The sequence below is a fragment of the Erythrolamprus reginae genome, chromosome 2 (assembly GCF_031021105.1).
Source record: "Erythrolamprus reginae isolate rEryReg1 chromosome 2, rEryReg1.hap1, whole genome shotgun sequence".
NCBI lineage: Eukaryota > Metazoa > Chordata > Lepidosauria > Squamata > Dipsadidae > Erythrolamprus > Erythrolamprus reginae.
Window position 1 is genome coordinate 63,663,333 of NC_091951.1, and position 24,270 is coordinate 63,687,602.

The following is a 24,270-nucleotide window of genomic DNA, read 5'->3' on the forward strand; positions in this document are numbered from 1 at the left end:
TCACATGTTACAACTGTTTATAAATGGTCTGCCATAAATCACTGCCATTCAGTTGGAGCACTATAATGGATGTGATTGGCAGGGACATAAAAGAAATCCATCACAGATTTCTTTTCAAGGGAAATGGTGTGCTCTGCCAAAATAGAATCTGCTGTAGTAGGAATGGGGGCTTAATTCACAGAGTCAGCTAGTATCAAACTGGGGGAAAAAAATCTCACTTCAAAACCTGCATACCTGACTGATTGGGAAAGTTATGTAGAAATCTGGTTTTACATAGTTGCTTTGGAAAAAAAAACCTATTAGGAATAGTAACACATAAAATATGTACTATATATTGTAAACAATAGGTGTGAAAAAGATGTGTGAAATCTATGCCTAAATTGAAACAAACTCGGTATTTCTTTTACTTTTTAAAATATGAAAATCATAAGTGTTGCACCTCATGATTCTTGACAAATGTATTTTTTCTTCTATGTACACTGAGAGCATATGTATCAAATATGTTCTGTTCTATACCATACTATGCTATACTATACTATACTATACTATACTGTACCATACCATACCATACCATACTATGCTATACTACACTTGTAAAAGTATTGATGGAATATACAGTGGTACCTCTACCTAAGAACACCTCTACTTAAGAACTTTTCTAGATAAGAACTGGGTGTTCAAGATTTTTTTGCCTTTTCTTAAGAACCATTTTCTACTTAAGAACCCAAGCCCGGAAAAATTTCCCAGGAAATTTGAGAGCGGCACAAAAGCCTGACCAGTTTCCTGCCATTTTCCCATTAATCCTGGCCACCTCAGGCTTTTCTGGGCTGCCAGAGGAGCCTTTTGGTGGTGCTTAAGGAGGTTTTGGCAGTCCAGAGCAAACAAAGCATTTTCCTTTCTCTGGGCGCTTGGAGAGGGAATAAACCACTTCACTATGGTGACTCCCTCGTGCTGCCTCCCATACACCTGGCGTGAGATTGTTTCCCAGGGTGTCTGAGTATGAAAAGGCAAAAGGGGGCGCTTCGCCCCAGCCGGATCGGCTTCAGCCAAACCGAGGAGTTACCACAGTGAAGGAAAGGTGTCGGCTGCAGAGCGAGTGAGCAAGAGGAGAGGGGAGCCCTTCAGCATGGGAAGGAAGAGGAAGCAGGTAGCATCAGCAGCAGCAGGGGCCTTTTGGTCAAAGGAGCAGGAGGTTCCCCCGTCTCGCTTGCCTGGGTTTCTCTCTCTGGCACAGTGTAAGGGAAGCAGCCTTGTGCTGGGTGTTTGGGAGGCTCATGCTCCTCCTCGCCGCCTCAGAGTCCCTCTTTTTTTTTAAGCCTTAAAGTTTTGGATTTTTTTTTATTCCTCTCACCTCACCTTCTTCCTTTGGCAGTGACTGTCCTCCTCCTCTTCTTCTTTCTCCTCCTCCCATCCAAATTCCATGCTTTCAAATTCCTAATGGGTTTGCAATCATTATTTGCTTTTATATCGATTCCTATGGGAAAAATGCTTCTACTTACAAACCTTTCTACTTAAGAACCTGGTCACGGAACAAATTAAGTTAATAATAATAATAATAATAATAATAATAATAATAATAATAATAATAATTATTATTATTATTATTATTATTATTATTATTATTATTATTATTATTATTATTTATTGGATTTGTATGCTGCCCCTCTCCGTAGTTCTTAAGTAGAGGTACCACTGTATACTGTAAATAGCTTACTCCACTGAATGCTTGGAATGCTGACATGCAACAGATCAGGACATAACTAACAATTGGATGAAAATTTAAATGCTGAATGAATGGAATTAGTTTCTATATTAATCAGACTCATCCATTTATCCATCTACCCATCTACCCATCCATCCATCCATCCACCTATCAACCCATCTGTCTCTGTTCATTGCAGGATGAAAATATTTTCAGTGAATATATCATACTATAATATGCCATGTGATTCCAGTGAGGATTCAAAGGTTTTTTTTAAACAGTTTGGTGTAGTGGTTAAGGTTAGAAACTAGGAAGCTCAGAATTCTAGTTCCAGTTTAGGCAAGAAAGTTGGCTGGATGACTGTGGGCTGGTTACTCTCTTTCAGCCCAAACGCCTCACAGGGAGCAAGAGGAAGAAGAAAGAGTGTTATGTTATGTTCAACTTATTTATCAGTTATTCATAAAGTAATAAAAGTAGGATAAAAATCTAATGAACAAACAAACTAGGACTAAGAATAACTGGCCAAAGTTAGTCATTTGGCAAAGGGAGCTCTAGCACCAATATCTGTGTACTCATAATCCTGTTTCTTAAATTACACAACCCCACTCTTTTCTTTTCCCCTCTACACACACACACACACAGAGAGAGAGAGAGAGGGGGGGGGAGAATAGGAGGAGGAAGAATTTGTGTTGGATTCTCCCAGATCAGGTTTCTAATGAAAAACGTTACAAGAAACATCATATTGATACCTGCATAAAGTTGCCATTATTTTAAAGGATATTTTAAAAAAATATATAATTCCAACATGGGAGCAATGAATTAAATTCTTCTTCACTGACTGCAAAGGGGATCAGAGGGTTAATCTCAGCAGATATACTTCTCATTCCATCTCTCTTACACACCTGGGGATTAAATATAAGGGTTTTTCTTGTGTTTCATCAAGATTTACTCTGTGATCCTTTCTCCGATGCTGAGTGAAGGGCCCCCTACCCAGTGAAGGGCTACCAAAATTTAATAGCACACTGTGCCCGTGGCTTATGCAGAATGCCCTGCATTTTCTTTCAACATCTTTCAGTGCCAATTGGGTGCTCTGGGGTGGGGCTCCATTTTCACTACCCCACTGCTTTCCACCCCGTCCGGGCAGCAGCCCACCCCTGCCCCTATCTGTTCTTAAGAAAATCACAATGTCATTAAACTTGCTGCATAAATTGGCAGTTCTTAGCCTGCCTCTATTTCAAGTCACTGAAGCTTCCCACTGCAGTAATGAGTAACAAAGTCTAACAGATAGCTCTACAGACTGACAATATTTAGATAAAAAGCTTGGATCTGACACTTAAAAAATAGTATAAAATAGAAGCTATCTTATTCATGGACGAGTTAAATAAGGCAAAGTTTTGGGACAGGAGGGAAGAAAAAAAGGTTGGTTTTTTAAAAAAAATAAAAATCAATGGTTGATGCAACATGCTCCAAATTAAATGCTCACAGATCAGAGATGGATTCCTCACATTTCAAGCCAGTTCTATAGAACTGGTAGTAACCACCCCGAGTCCCGAGTCTTTAGATAGGGACAGCATACAAATCTAATAAATCTAATCTAAACTAATTTGCTGGCCTGGGTTGGAAGAACCTGTAGCGACCCAGGCCTGCCATGCCACCGAGCTGCCATAGGCGCCGCCATCTTGGTTTTTGCTTCTCTGCATGCACATAATCATTTTTTAAAGTACTGTGCATGTGCGCACACACACACAAAGTGCACACACCCGCACAGCATGTGGGCTGCTACCTGGATGGGGGCAGGGAGCGCAGTGGGGTAGTGAAAATGAAGCTCCACCACAGAGCACCCAATTTGCACAGAAAGATGTTGAAAGAAAATGCGGGACATCCTGCAGAAGCCACACCCACAGTGTGGTAGTAAAAAATTTGGTAGCCCTTTACTGCCCTGAACTAACCAGCAGTAAAGAAAACTGGAACTCACCCCTGTCACAGATGTAAAAGCACTGCTTTTAAGCTGGGCCCCAAAACCCAACTTACCTTTTCATTTATGGGAGCTCAATATAAACAATGAGTCTCCCTTTAAAAAAAAATATCCAAAGCAAATTTGTGAGTAGGATAAGTGGGGAAGACAGAATAACTCCCCCACTAGCTTTTCAATCAGAAAGGTCTGAGGATCAGACATTCGATGGAAGATCTGTGTTCAGATCTTCTAAATTTTTCATAATTATTTAAAACGGTCAAAAAAACGTTACTTTAGATCTAAGTAGAAATTCTGAGAAGCAATGGCTTGCACTATCTTTCTTTTCGTCCTTAACTTTTGTTACAGTATCTGAATTCTCCCAGAAGACAGAAATTGAACTGGTAAAGAGAGTATTTTTTTTCCCTGTCTTCTCTCACTACAGTAGGTGTAGAGGATGGCCTTGAAAGACAAAAGAAGATCTGCTACCAAGGCAACAATCAGATAAGTGAAGCCCATACCAAAAAACTAGAATGCAAAATGCCCAAGACAGCTCTCTCTCACACACACACTCATTCTCCCTCACACACTTTATTTCATTTAAAGAGAAAAAAACCAAACTTATTTAATCTTTCAAGCTTCTATTAGTATTATTCTACTACTTTTATTAAAAATAGCTTTAGGTCTGCATAATATCTGCTTCTTAGTCTGGTCTACATTATAGGACTGACAGTCACTCCTATCAATGTAATAATATCTACACTGATAGTCAATCAAACCAGAGGTGGGTTTCTCCCAGTTCGGACCAGTTTGCCTGAACCGGTAGCAAGAAGCTGATGATGACAACACAGAACCAGTTCTGTTGGTGCCAGTAAGCGGACTGGCACAATTTTATTGGATTTTTTTTAAAAAATTGCTGCCTTCAATATGAACTGTGCCACCCGTCTCTTGAGCCCAACATTTCTGTTGCTAAACCGAACAGTTGATAAGTGAGTTCGGCCCCGTTTTGGACCTTTCTTGCCCCTATTGTTAAGTGAATCACTGCAGTTAACAACATGGTTGTGAAATGAATCTGGCTTTCCCACTCATTTGATTGATTGATTGATTGATTGATTGGTTGGTTGATTGATTGATTGGTTGATTGATTGCGGTATGCCCATGCATGCACAGAAGCTGTCAAACAACAACTGATTTAACAAAATGACTCATATTATTAATCTGTCAAACAAGTGTACCTTGTTGTAGTGGCAGGGTTTAATTTTTTTTTTGTGAAAGGTAAATTTAATACATAATTGATATGTCACAAAATAAAGTAGTTTTAAAATGATGGGGGGGACACTTAGGCTGTATGGGGCCCCAAAATTCCTGATGGTGGCCCTGCCCGGTGGCACATTGGTTGACTTGCAATACTGCAAGCTACTTTGCTGACTGCTGGCTGACTGCAATTTGGCAGATCAAATCTCAATAGGCTCAAGGTTGACTCAGCTTTCTATCCTTCCAAGGTTGATAAAATGAGGGCCCAAATTGTTGGGTGCTATAGGCTGACTCTGTAAACTGCTTAGAGAGGGCTGTAAAAGCACTGTGAAGTGCTATTGCTAATAAATCAAGTTTGTGTAAGTGTGGGTAATCACAGCTCCTCATACCATGACCCCATGCTCACTAGGGTTCTTGGCAGGGGTGGGTTGCTGCCCGGATGGAGAGAATGCAGTGGGGTAGCGAAAATGGAGCTCTACCCCAGAGCACCCAATTTTCACTGAAAGACGTTGAAAGAAAATGCATAAGCCACGCCCACAGTGTGGTAGTAACAGTTTTGGTAGCCCTTCACTGGTTGTTGCTGTATAGATGTCTGCCATCCAGTGGAATGTGAGAACTCCTTGACCTTCAGAAGTATTTTTTAAAATTCTTTCTCCCTGTATTAAGTTTGCCAAGCACTTACCTGCCCATGGGTCTCATGTCATCTTTAAAATCAATATGCATCACTTGTGGGAGAGCATTGGAGTGGATGTAATTTGTATGAGCATGGCTTTATTTACCTTGTTTGGTTAGAAACAAAGACTTGCAATAAACAGATGGAAGAATGCCCATGGCAGCCACTCACAAATAATATAATGAAAGTAAATACTTATGATCATGAGCATCACACTCTAAGGAGTTGTTAAAATATGCTATATACATATAAAATGTTCAAAGAATGTGGAAGCAAAGCTATTTCCTTGACTTATAATAACAAATGAAGAAAAAAAATGTCTACACAAACCCCTAGTCTCATAAGGAACAAAAACTTCCTGCTCTTCAAAAGTTGAAACCATTTGTATGTATCCCACAGTAAGAAATATTGAAACATGAAAGTGCTTTTTTTCCTTTCTTGTACCATAGCAAATAGAAATAAGTCTCCTTTAAATTAGTGTGTGTCACATAGCAAAGGTTACTAGTTTCAGATCAGGAAGATGTATTTTTAATAGAAACAAAATATTTTATAGATAGAAATGGCCACCACTCCACCATATTTATTTTTATCCCCCCCCCTCCGTTTTTCATTGGTAATAGAAGAAAGACCTGGAACAGATAAATTTCCTAGGATCTCTGAAATAATTTCCCCCATTCTTCTGTTTTTTTTCTATGATCCAACAAAACGGATATTTCCATGTGCCTTTCATCAAGAAAGTTTACCTGATAGGAGCTGATCACCATACTATTCCTTCTCTGAAACTTCAAGCAGCCCTAACTGTGCTATCCTGTCAATTAAGCCTTGAAGATCTAGCTTTTTCCCCAGGCTCTGAGTTAATATGTGTCCATCTGTATGTGATTACATTCATTATACCAATGGCTGGTTGTTGCTCCCTGCTGTGGCCATTTTCCATTTCCTTATTCTATTTATTTATGTAATTTGGCTTTTGTTCTAATTTGTGTGCTGTCCAGAGAGTTACCGCTGTGACTTGGATGGCAAGGAGGGAAAAGGGAAGGATGTTTACCACCAGCCTAGGCCAACCAATGTTTTCTTAGCTGCTATTCTTTATTGGGAAATGTACCATTTCTTAATAGGCAAAAGAGATAGTGTCCATTCCCTAGCTTTTAGCACTTATATTTTGATTTTTTTTTAAAAAAATCTTCAATTAGTTTTTATTGTTGTAAATATAATTTAATAAATCAATAATTTATAATTTATTACAATTGCAATGATCAAAACTAAGGAAGGATAAAAAAATAAAAAATAGAAGGTACAGAAAAGAAAGAAGGGGGAAAGGGGAAATAGACGTAGAAAAATTATGAAGATGAAACTATTAAAGAAACAGAAATAAAGAGGTGACAAATATACCTGTTTGCTCAAGAATATTCCAATCAAAACAACTGCTAACAGCTGACCACACACTAATGGAAAACAGTGCATGTAATGCTCCAATTTAATGAAATAAATCTGAAATAAGGATGGTGATTGGTATAATGATGCCATTTCTCTGGGCTGCGGGTAAATGGCTCAGAACCAGCCTAAGGCCAAAATGTAATAAAGATGAAGATCGAAGCAAGGGCACAGTGAATGTAAGAAGGGAAAACAAGTGGTACAAAAGCTAAGTGTAAAGAAATATGTCTGATGCACTAGATTTCAGCAATCAGAAAAATTGTATCACCAAATAACAGTGACAAATAATCTCAAAGCAAAGGTTTCCTATGGTTTTAGTGAAAAACAAAAACAGTGTGTCAGCCTTGTTTGTAAGAAACAAATGCTCATTGTATTTCTGGGGAATTCCACTGTACCTGCACCTGCAGATTCCTACAGAAATTAAGAGAATGTCTTTGCCTCCTTTTCACACACAGGACTATTTATTAATTTTATTTATTCATTTGTCCAATACACAGATACATAGGAAGAAAAATAGACATGTGATAATATAAAAGAGGGTGAAAGTGAACTTAGAGGATAGGATATATGAAAGGAAGAGAATATATAAGATAGGTGAAAGAAAGGAGAGACAATTGAACAGGGGATGAAAGGCGCACCACTGCACTTATGTACGCCTCTTACTGGCCTCTTAGGAACCTGGAGAGGTCAATCGTGGAGAGTCTAAGGGAGAAGTGTTGGGGATAAGGGGTTGCCACAATTGAGTCCGGTAATGAGTTCCACGCTTCGATAACTCGATTGTTGAAATCATATTTTTTACAGTCAAGTTTGGCGTGGTTCGTATTAAGTTTGAATCTGTTGCGTGCTCTTGTGTTATTGCAGTTGAAGCTGAAGTAGTCATTGACTGGTAGGACATTGCAGCATATGATCTTGTGTGCAATACTCAAATCGTGTTTTAGGCACCGTAGTTCTAGGCTTTCTAGGCCCAGGATTGTTAGTCTATTTTCGTAGGATATTCTGTTTCGAGTGGAGGAGTGAAGGGCTCTTCTGGTGAAATATCTTTGGACATTTTCAAGGGTGTTGATGTCTGAGATGTGGTATGGGTTCCAGACAGATGAGCAATAGTCTAGGATGGGTCTGGCAAAAGTTTTGTAGGCTCTTGTGAATAGAGTGAGATTGCCTGAGCGAAAGCTGCGTAGGATCAGGTTAACAACTCTAGAGACTTTTTTGGTGATATTGTTGCAGTGGGCTTTAGCACTTAGGTCATTCGATATTAGTATTCCAAGGTCCTTTACAGAATGTGGGTTAGCAGTGAGAGATTGTTTATTCAGTTCGTATGTGCGGTTCGAATTTTTTTTGCCAATGTGGAGGGTAGAGCATTTGTTGGTTGATATTTGAAGTTGCCAGGTGTTAGACCAGTCTGAGACAAAGTCCAGGTCTTTTTGGAGAGTGAGTGTATTATCAGTGGTGTTGAAAAGTTTCACATCGTCAGCAAAAAGAACAAAGTTGCTTTCGATATGGTCACAGAGATCACTGATGTAGAGAATGAAGAGAGTAGGACCTAGTACGCTTCCCTGGGGAACGCCGCTTATGACAGGGGCGGGGGTGGAGATGGCGCTACCAATTTTGACAATTTGTTGCCTGTTTGACAGGAATGCAGTAATCCAGTTGTGGAGGAGTCCTGAGATGCCATAGGATTTGGATTTTAGGAGTATTTTGTTGTGGACCACTGAGTCGAAGGCTTTGCAAAAGTCTATATAAATTGCAATGGATTTTCCTTGGTCGAGGAGGGTAGTCCAAATGTTTTTGCAGTGAAGTAGTTGTAGATTACAGGATAGTTTCTTTCTGAATCCAAATTGTTTGTTTATTAGATTCTAAGTAGACCAAAGATTCTAAGTATACCATAAATTAACATTGATGGACATTGAGATCATTCATCAATTTTATTTTATTTTATTTTATTTTATTTTATTTTATTTTATTTTATTTTATTTTATTTTATTTTATTTTATTTTATTTTATTTTATTTTATTTTATTTTATTTTATTTTATTTTATTTTATTTTATTTTATTTTATTTTATTTTATTTTATTTTATTTTATTTTATTTTATTTTATTTTATTTTATTTTATTTTATTTTAGTTTAGTTTAGTTTAGTTTAGTTTAGTTTATTTTAGTTTAGTTTAGTTTATTTTAGTTTACTTTACTTTACTTTACTTTACTTTACTTTACTTTATTTTATTATTTTATTTTATTTTATTTTATTATTTTCATATCCTTTAGGAACAACCCATGCATGTTCTTTTGATCTTTAAAATTAAATGAATATTTTGCTTTTTGGCATTTTGGATATGCTATTTAAACTATACAGTTTCTAGCAAAAAAATCCCTGAAGGCCTTGGGGAAAATGTGCTTTTTCTAGAGATGTAAAAAACCCTATTGATTCAGGAACACAACATTTCTGAGAACTCTATTCTATTTTATTCTCCAGATTATGCCATTGATTGGCAGTGTTAGAAAGTACTGCTTCCTTTGAAGCAGAAATATTCTCTGATCCAGCAATGAAATAGGCTAAGGTTACTAAGATAACAATATCTGGAATATATTGAATAATTTCAGTTGCAGAAAAATAACATTCCAGAATCTGTGGATTTTATTGATTCCCGTTTGTTTCTTTATTTTCTGAATAAATAAACAGTAATTATTTATAATTCTTTGAAGGCTCTGAACAAAGAATGTTTTGCTGAGACACATTTGCCCCCCTCACTGTTCCTCCCAAATTACATCATTTTGTATGGAGGCTATCTAGTTTCTCAATTGTCTGTTTTTGGCTGAGAAGCAGAAAATTGTCCAAGCTACCACTAGAGGGTGCTCAATGTTAATGCAATTCTTTAGTGTCTTTTGTCTTTTACAAAATGAGCTGTTTATTCTGAACTAATCAGGCATCATCCTACTCTGATTTCTTAATTTTTATAAAACATAATGCGATGAAAAAGAATCAGAATTTCCTGTAAGGGAAATGAAGTGCCACTGACATTATTATAATATTCATTATCAACAAATGATCCTATATATACGGGCAAAATTATGGACATTCTTGTGGCATCAGGAATATTTAAATATATCTATTGCATTAAATGTTCTTCTATTGCCTTTGGTGTGCAGTATTATGAAAAAATTAATTTTGCTAGCCCAAGTTCCTATTCTGAATATTTTTGCTTAGCTATCTGAAGGGGAAGGGATTGATTCTGCAAACATGCTGATTGGATTTGAAGTTCTGGCCTCCCCCACCCCATCCTTAAATAATGGAGAATGATGAAAGACCAGCAAACAAAGCATTCATCAGGAACTGTATCTTTGATCTAAAAGATCATGTATCATTTTAAAAGAACCAAAATGCTCATTGTTATTTCTATTGGAAATCAATCAGAAGGACTCCTTACTGGGTTTTAAGCCATTCTACTGAATAAAGCAAAAACCTGGACAGTTTAAAAGAAAACAAAGGAACCATTTATTCAGAAAATAGATAGCTTTTTTCAAACCAGAGATAAAAAGCTTTTTTCCCCCTTCATCCATAGAAAGAGAATATGCTACATTAAAGCCTCTATATGCCCTTTTCTAAGACTTCAAAAGGAGGAAGTAAACATTTCTGCTTCTCAGTTTCACCTGTGTGGTAGAAAGTTCACTTCAACTGAATGATCTTAAGCAAACCACTATGTTTTCACATTCCAGGTAGGCTTGATAATTTATATTGTGGTAAGAGAATAATGGTTTTCCCAGTTGCAATATATGGCAACTTCAGGCCTTTGGAGACTCCTGTGAGTCCCTTGGACTGAAAGGCAATCAACTGGTCAGTCCGAGAGAAGATCAACCCTGACTGATCTTTAGAAAGCCAAATCCTGAAGATGAAAGCAAATACTTTGGCCACCTAATGAGAAGGAAGGTTCACTGGATAAGACTCTAATACTGGGAAAGATTGGGAGCAAAAGAAGAAGGGGACAACAGAGAATGTGGTGGCTGGATGGAGTCACTGAGTCTGGGGGATGATAGAGGAGAGAAGACCTAGAGGAATATTGTCCATGGGATAAGACAAGTCTTTGTGACTAACAAGAACAGTAAGAAGAGATCAACAATATATGCTGTTGTCTAGTACTTGGTAAAGCAATCATGCAATCCTGGCAAAGATACTCAGATGGTGTGATATGTGTCCCTAAAGATCAGACATTGTACTCCCTGTGATACTGTATATGAAACAAAAGTTGAACTTTGAAGAAGCAAGATAAGAACACTAGCGACCGGTTAGGTCCCACAGAGTCGGCCTTCTCTGGGTCCCATCGACGAAACAATGTCGTCTGGTGGGACCCAGGGGAAGAGCTTTCGCTGTGGCAGCCCCGACCCTCTGGAATCAAATCCCCCCGGAGATTAGATTGCCCCCACCCTCCTTGCCTTTCGCAAACTCCTTAAAACCCACCTTTGTAGTCAGGCATGGGGATATTGATTCCCCTGGACTATTTCATTTTATGTATGGTTGGTATGAGATTATTATTATTATATTTTATATTATTATTATTATTATTATTATTATTATTATTATTATTATTATTATTATTATTATTATTTGTACGCCGCCCCTCTCCGGAGACTCTGGAGATCTATGATTGCTTTTTATATTAAGGGTTTTAAACTGCTTTAACTAGCCGCCCTGAGTCTACCCCCCCCCCGAGTCTACAGAGAGGGGCGGCATACAAATCCAATAAATAATAATAAATAAATTAATAATAATAATGATGATGATGATGATGATAATAATAATAATAATAATAATAATAATAATAATAATAATAATAATGGATTTGTACTGTTTTGTTGTTGTGAGCTGCTCCGAGTCTCCAGAGAGGGGCGGCATACAAATCTAATAAGTAATAATAACTAGTCATACTTTTGAACTTTGGTGTGGGAGGAGACTCCTGAGAATATCATGGACAGCAAAAAAAAACCAAAAACAAATTAAAACAGATTATTGAATAAATGAACATGAGCTCTCACTTGATTTATAAGTGACCAGGTTCAAACTATCTTACTGTAGACACAGAGAACAAGCTGTCTGAAAAAGGTTCCTATGCTGGGAAAATACAAAGGGAAGGAGGGGGAGGATTATCAACAACAAAGTGTATGGACTTGGTTCTAGGGGCAATGAATGCATTACTGTACGACCAGGCTAGGGACAGGCATGGGGGAAAAAATCTATATATGGTCACTATATATATGTCTGGTTTGGTGCTGCAACCCAACAGGACCGACACAGACTTCAGAGGATAATCAGAATTGCAGAAAAAACAATTGCTGCCAATCTGCCTTCCATTGAGGACCTGTATACTGCACGAGTCAAAAAGAGGGCAGGTAAAATATTTACTGACCCCTCACATCCTGGACACAAATTGTTTCAACTCCTACCCTCAAAACGTCGCTACAGAGCACTGCACACCAAGACAACTAGACACAAGAACAGTTTTTTCCCGAACGCCATCACTCTACTAAACAAATAATTCCCTCAACACTGTCAGACTTTCTACTAAATCTGCACTTCTATTCTACTAGTTTTTCTCATCATTCCTATCACCCATTTCCTCCCATGTTGACTGTATGACTGTAACTTGTTGCGTATATCCTAAGATTTTTATTAATATTGCTTCTTCATTGCTTATTTGACCACTATGACAATCATTAAGTGTTGTACCACATGATTCTTGACAAATGTATATTTTATTTTATGTATGTTGAGAGCATATGCACCAAGACAAATTCCTTGTGTGTCCAATCACACTTGGCCAATAAAAATTCTATTCTGTTCTATTCTATTCTATTCTATTCTAAAATGCGACAATGATTTGATGACATGGAATCAATTGAATTTCTACACAGATCACTGAAGTTCTTAAGCTAAGTTTTGTAATGCACAAGTTAACATATCAACACTGATTTTCTTAACCTTAACTCAAGAAAACTCCCTAATCTTATGTTCCCGGGTCTATTTGACCCGGGCTGCAAATTGATCATTTTAGGTACTTATCATTTTAGGTACTTATATTTGGTCTTTTTGAAAGCTTTTTTCACCTGGAAACAAGTTTGAACATTTCTGCACACAATGGAATGGAAATTGAACTGAAAAAATCAATCCTTATTGGTTTATTTTGCACATAAATGTGCCTCCTCCCCCGTGTTTGTGGATTTTTTTTAGGTTTATAAGGCCGGGGGGGTGGCCCTTTTGTGGCAAAAATAAACCAATAAGAATCATTTTTTTCAGTTCATTTCTATTTTTCCTATGTTCAGGATTGTTCAATTTAGTATATCAAAACTTTTGGGGGAATATTCCTTAGAGATTTGTAGCCTAAAAAAAGTATAAATTGAAATTTTTTTTAGAAAACATGGGGGGAGGGGCTTTTTGATAAAAATAAAAATATAAGCCTCAATTTTTTCAGTTCAATTTTCATATCATTATGTTCATAAATGTTCAAACTAGTTTTCCAGTTGAAAAAGTTTTCAAATAGATCACATTCAAGTACCTAAAAAAATTCTTTTTGGTCTGGTCATATACGAACAGAAACAGACTCGAAGTGATGATTTTTTTTTGCCCAGAAAAGAATTAGCCACCACCCCAAAATATTGTTTTGATGATCAGCAATGTTAAATTGAGTAAATGAATGCATAAGATATTAAAAATATTTCGGATTTGAAGCTTGCGTAAATATAAAGTGAAAATGTTTGCAAGCAGCCGGGGGGGGGGGCTTATTTATTATTGTAAACAACCAATAAGAAACATTTCTTTCAGTTCATTTATATTTTTCTTATATTCAGAAATGTTCAAGCTACCAATCCCACACCAACTTTAGTAAAATTGAACACATTTTGCAAGGAAAACTATCCATAAATTGAAAAATATTTCACAAAAATGGGGGGGGGCATGCATTCTATCAACAAAATAAACCAATAAGAATTACTTTTTTCATTTCAATTTTCATATCATTGTGTGCAGAAATGTTCGCACTACTTTCCAAGTGAAAAAAGTATTCAAATTGAACAAACATAAGCACTTCAAATGAAGAGTTTTCGGTCTGGGTCAGGGTGACCCGGGAACACAACTAGTGTGACTTTTTGTTTTTCAGCAAGAAAGAAACCCCCCACCCCCCACCCCAAAAAAAATTCTCATAGAGAAAACCCCTGAAATGATGAAAAGTCATGAAATTTCAAGTTTCAGATATGCAGGGAAAATTTTTTACAAGGACTCAAACTTGGCTTCGGGTCACATACGACCCGAACTGAACAGCATAGAAATGTGTGTAATAATTTGGGAAACAAAGTGAAAACTGCAAAATGATCAGCACTAAAGTATTTTTTTTGCAAGACTAGTTTTTGAAACTCTGATTTAAATGCCAAGGTGATAAGCTTGCTTTCTAACAGAAGAAGAACAAGTGCGAGAGCTCCAAAAATTAAATTAGAGTCCCAGTCAAAGTATTCCTCAAAGTCCCAATTTATTCTTCAAGCCATGTTGGCACATCTGGGTGAAACCCAAATCTGAAGTCCCTAGGATTTCAACACCCAGTTGAAAATTCAAACTCCTGCCTCCCACTCTCAAAAGTTCATGATGTTTTGCAATCACCAAGTGATGGGCTGGAAGAATCCACCCATCTCCTTTCGTGTAGGTGCAGGGGTGCAGAGACAAAGGATGACCTTGACCAAGAGAGTGCTGCCACTACCGCCGCTACCAGTGCTTTGCGTGCATGGCTTTGAGTTGTTGGCATGCGCTCATGTGCATCCGAGCAAGATTTTGCTTCTGTGTATGCACAGAAGCAAAAAAATCATCAAAATCTCACACATGTGCATGTACCCTCATGAAATTTTGCTTCCTGCACATGCAAAAAAAAAGTCTTCATGCACATGCACAAAAGCAAAATTTTACTACCACTCTGACATCCTCCTCCATACAAGTAGAAATTACTTTATAGAAAGGAATTTGTTATGGTTACATGCTAACAACCTCTTACAATCCCCGCTCCCATTCTCCCACAATAGAAAATGTTTGATATAGTAGTATATAATCTGGCAGGCTAAAGAGTCCAAATAAACTGTCTTTGGCCTGACAACAGGAGGAGGCGTAGCTTTCATTGTTTAAACCAATGAGATTTTTCTCAGTCCACGATTAACAATAGGTCTTGGAGACTCTTTATTCCTGGAAATAAGGGAACAGAGATGGGTTGCTTCTGGTTCAGACCGGTTCTTTAGATGACTGCAAGTCAAGAGAGAACTGTTCCTATGTGTCCATGAAAGTGGGCCCATCCACCTCCACCTGGGTTATACTGACCTTTATGTCTGCTTCTGAAGCCCAGCTGATCAGGGGTGGCAGATTGAATTGCTGTTCCACAGCTGTTTTCCATGTTGTGTGCCTACTTTACAATGGGGAATTCTATTCCCTCTGAACTGCACATGCACTTGCCATGAAGCGCACACTCAGCAAACCGACAACGACGGAAAGCGGAACCCACCCTGCAATGAAAATGAATAAGCAAATCAGGAAATGGACTGGAAAAGATCAATGGAGTAAGAGACTGGTATTACATAGACACTAAAACCAAATTGTAGATGTAAAAATGTGTCAAAATATTTTTCCCTCCCTCCAAACAAACAACAACAAGTGGTATAGGGAAAGCAAAATTATTCTTGTAAATCAGAGGTGCTGACTAAGGTTTGTTTTTATATTATTCCTGATACTAATTAATGTATGTCTTAAAAGGATAGGCATTTTGACTTGAGCTAAGTATTTTAAGTAATTCTGCAATCATTTAACAACCCTGTAATTATATAGTATATATCATTTACTTAAACTAGGTCATATGTCTTTGCTTTTACAATGCATGTAATGGTATAATGAGAGGAATTTTCATGCTCTGTATTTATTTATCACGTTTATATAGCTTTCCATTTCTCTCTCAAAAAAAAGAACATACAATCGTCAATAAAACACACACACATATACAAAACAGACATTTAAAATAAAGAAATCAACATTAACATGGAGATAATTGAAACTAAAATTATATACAAAATCCCCAAGCAGAGAGGCAGACTGAGAACATCCATTGAAATAGTAGAGCTGTCCAAATAAGTCTCCAGTTCCCTGGCATAAACTGATGGCATAACCAGGTCTTGGGGGATTTTTGGAACATCAAAAGGAATGAACTTAATGTCCAGGAGAAGAATGTCCCATAAAGGTCCCACAGTTGTTTTTCAGAATGAAATGGGTGATATATACATTTAATAAATAAAATAAGGCAGGTACCACAGCAAAGAAAAAAATCCAACCTCCTGGGTCTCTCTTGTTATAACTTTGAACAGCATACTATCTATCAAGAATATTTTTGGGGGGAGCAGAGTCTCTATAAAATGCACCTGGGCATGGTCCATAACATATTTGGTCAATAACATGGAGTTTCCAATAAACGATCCTTTGTTAAGAATACTTTTATGAGAACATTGTTTTTAGTATTGTTAGAGGTCCTTGCTGCTCTCTGAGCTTGCTTGTTTTCTTGCAAACATTTCATTACTCAAAATAGTTTTCTTCATATCTTCTGAATACTATTTGGTATGCATGGATGCTTTCTGACACTCTTCTGCCTGTTTGTCCAAATAATTAGTGGCTGTTGCAATCTCTACATTGTATGTTGTAGATGATACCTAGTTTTTCCCCCCTTCTGGGGTTTCCTGGGTGTTTTGATTTGCTTATGATGTTCTGAAGGGCTTTAGTTGGCTTGTATGCTACATTGATTCCATGTGGCTATAGTAGTCTGTTGGTATCTTCTGAGATATTTTTGTTGTATGACAGAGTAAGGGTTTGCGTTGTCTTGATGTATGGCATTTTAGGGTTTGTGTTGGTTCTGCTGTATTGAGGTGAACAGTCAGAGATTTATTTTATTTTATTTTTTTATAAAGTTATGTGGATATCCATTTTGTTTTTAGCAATCTGCTATTATTTTTCTCCCTTGATGTATTTTCCTTAATTTTAATTGCTAGAAGTAGGAATAGGTACTAAGAGGAAGAGTGATTAACAATGTAATGATACAATCCACAATTAACTTTTCAATGCAACTACAGAAGAATTTATGATAGAAAATTGTTAAAATTGTTTCCTTTCAGTATAAAAGAGAGTCCTCTTCAATCTTCCAACATACCAATGCAGATGTGTATGTGTTCTTGCTGTCATTGTTTTCTATGACAAGTTCTGCAAAAAATAGGGTATCAACAGTACTCCATTTCTGTGTCCATTGCAGATTTTATTCCTCATGCAGCTATACATATGGAAAAGGGGCATAAACAGGTGGAACTGGATATTCCTCTCCCTATCCTGCCAGGAACGATCCCTGCCAGATGTGAGAAGGAATTAGGAAACCACCAACTTCTCAGTTGTCTTTACAGTGACTAATTGCAATATAAGCATTGGCTAACTCATGGGTGTCAAACTCGCCATGTCACATTTCTGTCACATGACATTTTGTGATGTTTTCCCCATTTGTGGAGCTGGGGCTTCTTTTGAGTTATTCCTTAGTATGGTCTTGCCTGCTACTCCAACTTTTCCATTTAATCCACCTAGATTATTATACTAAAAATTGAACAGCTGTGTAATATATCTCCATGGACACACTATTGTTATAGAGAGAAAATTCATCTCTAGAAACTATTTGATACAAGTACAATGATACTTAGCAGCTAATTGTACATATCACAATAGAACATGACATGTTTTTACAATTGTTTCTCCAAGTGAACAAATCATTGTAATGTATAAGTACTAGTTTATGGCTTAGCGCATTTCTGAGCCCAACTACTTAAAGTATGATTTAATTTGTAAGCTGTAGTTGCGTAATACCATGTGAATTTGCATACTGAGATCTACCTAGCCACCTTGGATGATATGAGAAGTCCTTTAAATCCTAGTTGCAGGGATGTCTACAGCAAACCACAAGGACCCCAAAGTGTGCATGGTGATATCATACAAACCCTTATTTTATGAACTTGCATTCCAACATCTTTATCATTTGTCTCCTTTCCCACTTATTCTGCAGCATTTGAAAGCTACCAACAAAGCTAAGAGTTAACTGTGTGTAAATAACGTGATCTCGTGTTTGTTGAGCTTAGTTTGAGTTGCCTTTACTTCCTGACTGAAGATTGATTCTTCATGACTTCTGCAAGCCCCATTTTCCTTAAGGACAACAGTGGCAACAAATAGGAAGGATATTGTTTTCTTCTTCATTTCATGACTATAATGGAACCATTTGACCTGGGGAGCATAAAAGAGAACTAAGAGGCATTTAGAACATGTTGAGTCTTTGTCAAAATTGTAAAGCATGCTTTGAATGTGATTTTGCTTCACATTGTTTAACAGATATCTGATTGGCAGAAAGGAGAGGGTGTTTATTTCCTATTGCACAGTCCCAGTCTGTTGGCTCGAACTTTACGCTAGGAGTACTATGTCCTTCCAAGTTCTGATGGAACTGAGACTGGCTCTTTTCATATGAATTAAGCTTCTATTTGAATTTTGGCCCTGTTGAATGTTGGCTGCCTATTTGATAAATGCAAGCCCAGAATGTTGATTAGTTAATTAGGTGATCTACTTCCCAAGGGTAAAAAAAATGTAGCGTTCTCAGGCTTTGCTGTTCCTGTGGCAACAGTCATGAAACTCTCATTTTCAATGGGATGTACCTTTCCTGGTTTAGTTTCTAGCAAAGAAAAGCACAGATTAAAATGATTAGCTAAATGGATTTCTATTTCATTTTGATTTATTTTTGTCCTTGTAGTCTGGGAACTAGAATACTGCAGGATATGTTTAGGTAACACAGAAGAAGGCATGTGTTGTAAATAATTTAAAGATTATTTGTCTATGTTCCATCATCACTGTCAATGGCTGTCTAGCTTTTCTGCTACTCTCTCTCAGATTTATAAATTGAGGGTAATAAGTTTAAGAATGGTGTTTTGAGCTGAATCTATCTGCAGACTACCAATATTTCATTTTTCCTTCTTTCTTTGATTTATTGAACAGTAACAATTCTCATATCAATATCATGATTCTCTAGAATATACCTTACTTTGTTGTTGTTGTCGTTGTTAGTTGCAAAGCCATGTTCAACCCATTGCAACTCCTTCCTCCAGGCCTTCCTGTTCTCTTAAATGAAGTCCATTTAATCTCACACCTACTACTTCAGTGACTCCATTCAACCAACTCATTCTCTCTCATCCCTTTCTTCTTTTGCCCTCAATCTTTCCCAAAATTAGGTTCTTCTACAGTGAGTCCTTCCTTTTCATAAGGTGACAAAATGTTTGAGTTTCATCTTCAGGATCTGACCATCTAAAGAGCAGCCAGGATAGATCTCCTTTGAGTTTGATCGCCTTGCAGTCCACGGGACTCACAGTAAATACCTTACTTTGCATTACTATTAATACATTAATTAATATATTAATTAATTAAAATAACAATTTGTATTAAAACATTACTAAATTAAACCATGTTTCTGGTTCTGGGATTAATGGATAATTGTGGCTTAATTAATCCCAATCATTATCTACTGCAGGATAGAATTAGAGAAAAAGAAAAAAAATAAATATAGGCAAGCCATAATATATTAGGCCATAATTAATATATCTAAACCATCTGTCTATCTCTGTGGGGTGGTGCTTTTATTGAACAGGCTATCGAACTGACCACCTGTTAATAAGGCTAATTATGTTTTTACATCATGCAATATGATTACTACCTGTATATATTATGTTTTTATTAGGAAATGGACCAAATCAATCTACTAAATGAGAGTGCCATGGCAGGTTCTAGATTCAGTCCTCACAGACTCCCCAAAATGTTAATATAATATGCAAAAGAGTTACAATATTTAATACCTGGAGTATGAACCAAAATATTTAAGTGGGTTTTCATTAAATGCAATTAAAAAGAAATGAAACTATCCATCCTGGTGCCACCCATTTCTTTATGCTGTTTATTTTTGAGAGTGAAATTTCCAATACACTTCTCAAACACCAAACAATAAATTTGGCCCAGTGATAGTACTAAGTCTGTGTTTTAAACATGTATAGATTGGGAACTCTCTTAGACTCAAAGTTGAGGCAAAGGGAACTGCTGAAGCTCCCTCCTTATTGTTGCACACTGCTAATAATTTTTCCTGTTTTCATGGCTCCATAAAATAGATTAGGGTTATTTTTAAATACTATGTATGCAGAGGTGGCCTGCTAAGGTGGAACGGTGATATGTGCTTGCCCCTGTGGCTCTGAGTACTAGCGGAGTCCAGCACAATTCTGCTACTGCACCAGAGCAGGTAGCAGAACTGTGCACAGAGATGCAGGTACAGCTGTGTTTCGGCATGTTTTTTTGCTTCCGCGTGAAAGGGGCTAACAAAAGCTTAGTATATAAATTTTTAAGAGTATTAGAGATCATGATATCTGTCATTTCTTCTATAACTACAAATGGAAATCACATTTTTAGGACAATTTGCAATATACATATACATATACATAAAATCTTAAACAGAAAATTAATACGTGCACTTACTTGGATAAATATACTTTACTAAAATTAATGCAGTTTTATTTTGAATAGGAATCATATGTTCCCTTAGCTGCAACCCAACAGGACTGACACAGACTTCAGAGGATAATCAGAATTACAGAAAAAACAATTGCTGCCAATCTGCCTTCCATTGAGGACCTGTATACTGCACAAGTCAAAAAGAGGGCGGGGAAAATATTTACTGACCCCTCACATCCTGGACACAAATTGTTTCAACTCCTACCCTCAAACGTCGCTACAGAGCACTGCACACCAAGACAACTAGACACAAGAACAGTTTTTCCCCGAACGCCATCACTCTACTAAACAAATAATTCCCTCAACAGTGTCAGACTTTCTACTAAATCTGCACTTCTATTCTACTAGTTTTTCTCATCATTCCTATCACCCATTTCCTCCAATGTTGACTGTATGACTGTATGACCCCCCCAAGAACCAACACACAGAACAGGACAATGGCATCGCCCTCCTCCCTTACATCAAAGGCACCACAGATAAAATCAGTAAAATTCTCCGCAAACACAACATCAAGACAGCCTTTGGTACAGATAAAAAAATAGCCAACATCCTAAGAAACCCGAAAGACAATATCCAACTAGAAAACCAGGGAGTTTATCAAATACCGTGTAAAATCTGCCCAGCCACATATATTGGACAAACTAACAGGAGAGTAAATGCACGTGTTGCAGAACATAAGAATGCATTAAAGAAAAAAGAAAAAACCTCCTCCCTTTTCCAACACTTCAAAACTACAGGACATGAAATTGATTTTGACAGTACCAAATTAATTTCTAAAACAGAACACTACAGCAAAAGAATAATCATGGAAGCCACCGAGATAGAAAAACATCCCCAAAATATGAACAAGCGGGATGATACCTCCCGCTTACCAGACATCTGGAAACCAGCCCTCAAACGTATCCCAGCCATAGAAACCAGACTCAGAACACACATTGTAAAACAATCAAGTACCCTGCAAGTTCCAACTACTCAGGATATCACGCCTAATCTACAACCATTAATTAATCAGCATACCTCAGCTACATCAATGACCCCAGATGATACCCCACTGACTCACCAGGAAGTTTCTACACAGCAGGCAATTGCTGAGCCATCAAACCACACCCAGCCACCAGTATTTATAGAAGGAAGGCAGCTCAGGTCTCGCAGTGTTCGCCTTAGAACAAGGACAGAAACACCAGCCTGAAGATGACAAGTGAGACCTCATCGAATATACCAAGACCGTCATATATATATATATATATATATATATATATATATATATATATATATATATATATATATACAGTGAACCCTCGATCATCGCGAGGGTTCCGTTCCAGGACCCCAAGCGATGATCGATTTTTCGCAAAGTAGCGGTGCGGAAGTAAAAACACCATCCGCGCGTGCGCAGATGGTGTTTTTACTTCCACCGCCGCCCACCCTTCACCCGCCGTTGCCAGCTCCGCTTCCCAAGCCTGCTAATGAAATCCAACCCACGGCAGCCCTTTCCCTCTCCAGGCTGCGGGCGGGGTCCGGAGAACAATGCCTGGCGCCACGCTCCCGGCTGGGCTTTTTTCCCCCATTTCCCCTCGGGTGGAATTTCAGACCCTCCGCCGGTTGGATTTCATTAGCAGGCTCGATAGCAAATTCTTCCTCCCTTTAGAAAGCCCCGCAGCCTCCTCCGCCCGGCGGGAGGAGGGAAAAGGCCGCCAGCGAGGACCCGCAAAGCCGCCGTCGCCGCCACAGCGAGGCCGAGCTGCCCGCTCCCACGGCACGGGCTCCCAACACAGCGCCGCTCAGCCCGGCCTCGGCGACGCCTCCGCGGATCCGCCAGCCCAGCCGAGCGACGCCTCTCTGGTCTGGGCGAAGGCAGTGGGCAGTCCCCGCCGCAGCAGTCCCCGCGGGCACCGCGCGCCAAGGGCCGGCCAGGCCGCCGGCCAACAAAGGGGCTCCCTCGCCTCCCTTGTTCGGGCAGGTTTACAAAGGCAGCGCGGCAACTTGGAGCCCGGTGCGCCCCGCAGCCCCCGCCACGCCTCGCCTGCCCCCGCTCCGGCTACCCCCGGCTGAGGAAGAACCGAGTAGCCCCCGCCCTCCCCCGCCCGGCTCCCTTCAGCCCCCCGGGGTCAAGCGGGCGGGGGGCGGCCGGGACCTCGCCTGTCTCCGCTGCCCGCATCGCCCCTCCGGCGGGCCGGCCTCCCCCGCCCGCCTCTGCTGCAGCCGCCACCCGCCTCCCCGACTGGCACAAAAGGGCCCCGCCCGCCCCGCCCCGAAGCTTACCTTGCGGCGGGATTCCCTCCCCCCGCAGCCAAAACTAAAAGCCTGTCTCTTTTTTTTCTTGCGGCGAGCCCAAGCCGTTTCTCTCTCGACCGCAGCCGAGCTTCCCTCGGCCCCCTTTGGCCCCGTCGCCTCCTCCCCGCCTGCCTTTCCTCGCCAAGCGCACGAAAAAAAAGAGAGAAGGCTTCTACCAGAAGCCGGGTGATGGCGGAGGAGCTCCGAAAGCTGGCTAGCGGCTTTTCCCCCACAAGAGATCCTTCATGCCCCTGCCCGCCGTCCCCGGCTTCTGGTAGAAGCCTTCTCTCTTTTTTTTCGTGCGCTTGGCGAGGAAAGGCAGGCGGGGAGGAGGCGACGGGGCCAAAGGGGGCCGAGGGAAGCTCGGCTGCGGTCGAGAGAGAAACGGCTTGGGCTCGCCGCAAGAAAAAAAAGAGACAGGCTTTTAGTTTTGGCTGCGGGGGGAGGGAATCCCGCCGCAAGGTAAGCTTCGGGGCGGGGCGGGCGGGGCCCTTTTGTGCCAGTCGGGGAGGTGGTGGCGGCTGCAGCAGAGGCGGGCGGGGGAGGCCGGCCCGCCGGAGGGGCGATGCGGGCGGCGGAGACAGGCGAGGTCCCGACCGCCCCCCGCCCACTTGGCCCCAGACCGGTGCAGCAGGAAAGGGACGGAGAAGGCTCACTGGCAGCCCTTGCCCATCGCTGCGCCTTCGCTTCCCCCCCTCCCCCGCTGGATCCGGCAGCGTGCTGAGGGGAATTGCCGCGGACTGGAGGCAGTGAGGCAGACCGGCTCCGAGGCGAGCGGCCGGAGCTGCGCCCTCCTTCGCCCGCCAGGTGAGGCGAAGGCGAGGGGCGCGCGGCTGCAGCGAGGAGCCAAAGATCCCGGCGGGGAAGACCCAGGGAAGGTTCCTTCGTCCGCCTAGCAGCTGATCTGCTCGGCAGCGCAGCACCAGCGAGGAGCCGAAGATCTTCGGCTCCTCGCTGCTGCTGCGCTGCCGAGCAGATCAGCTGCTAGGCGGTCGCTCGAGAGCAAGAGGGGGAGAGATAGAGAAAGAGAGAGAAGGAAAGAAAGAGATGAGAGAGGGAGGAAGAGAGTGTGAGAGAGGAAGAAGCAACATAGAGAAAGAGGGGGAAGACCCAGGGAAGCCTCTGCCCGGCGGGGAAACTCCACCATCTACGCATGCGTGGAAGGGCACGCATGCGCAGATGGTGGAGTTTACTTCCGGGTTGAAAACTCGCGAAATAGCCCTTTCGCGATACTTGAGGACGCGAAACTCGAGGGTTCACTGTATATATATTCGTAAATTTCGGGTATCTGTATGTAGATTGTTCTGAGTTCGGGTTTTGCCCTGTGTAATATTTTGCATGTTTATGATGATGGTGAATGTGAT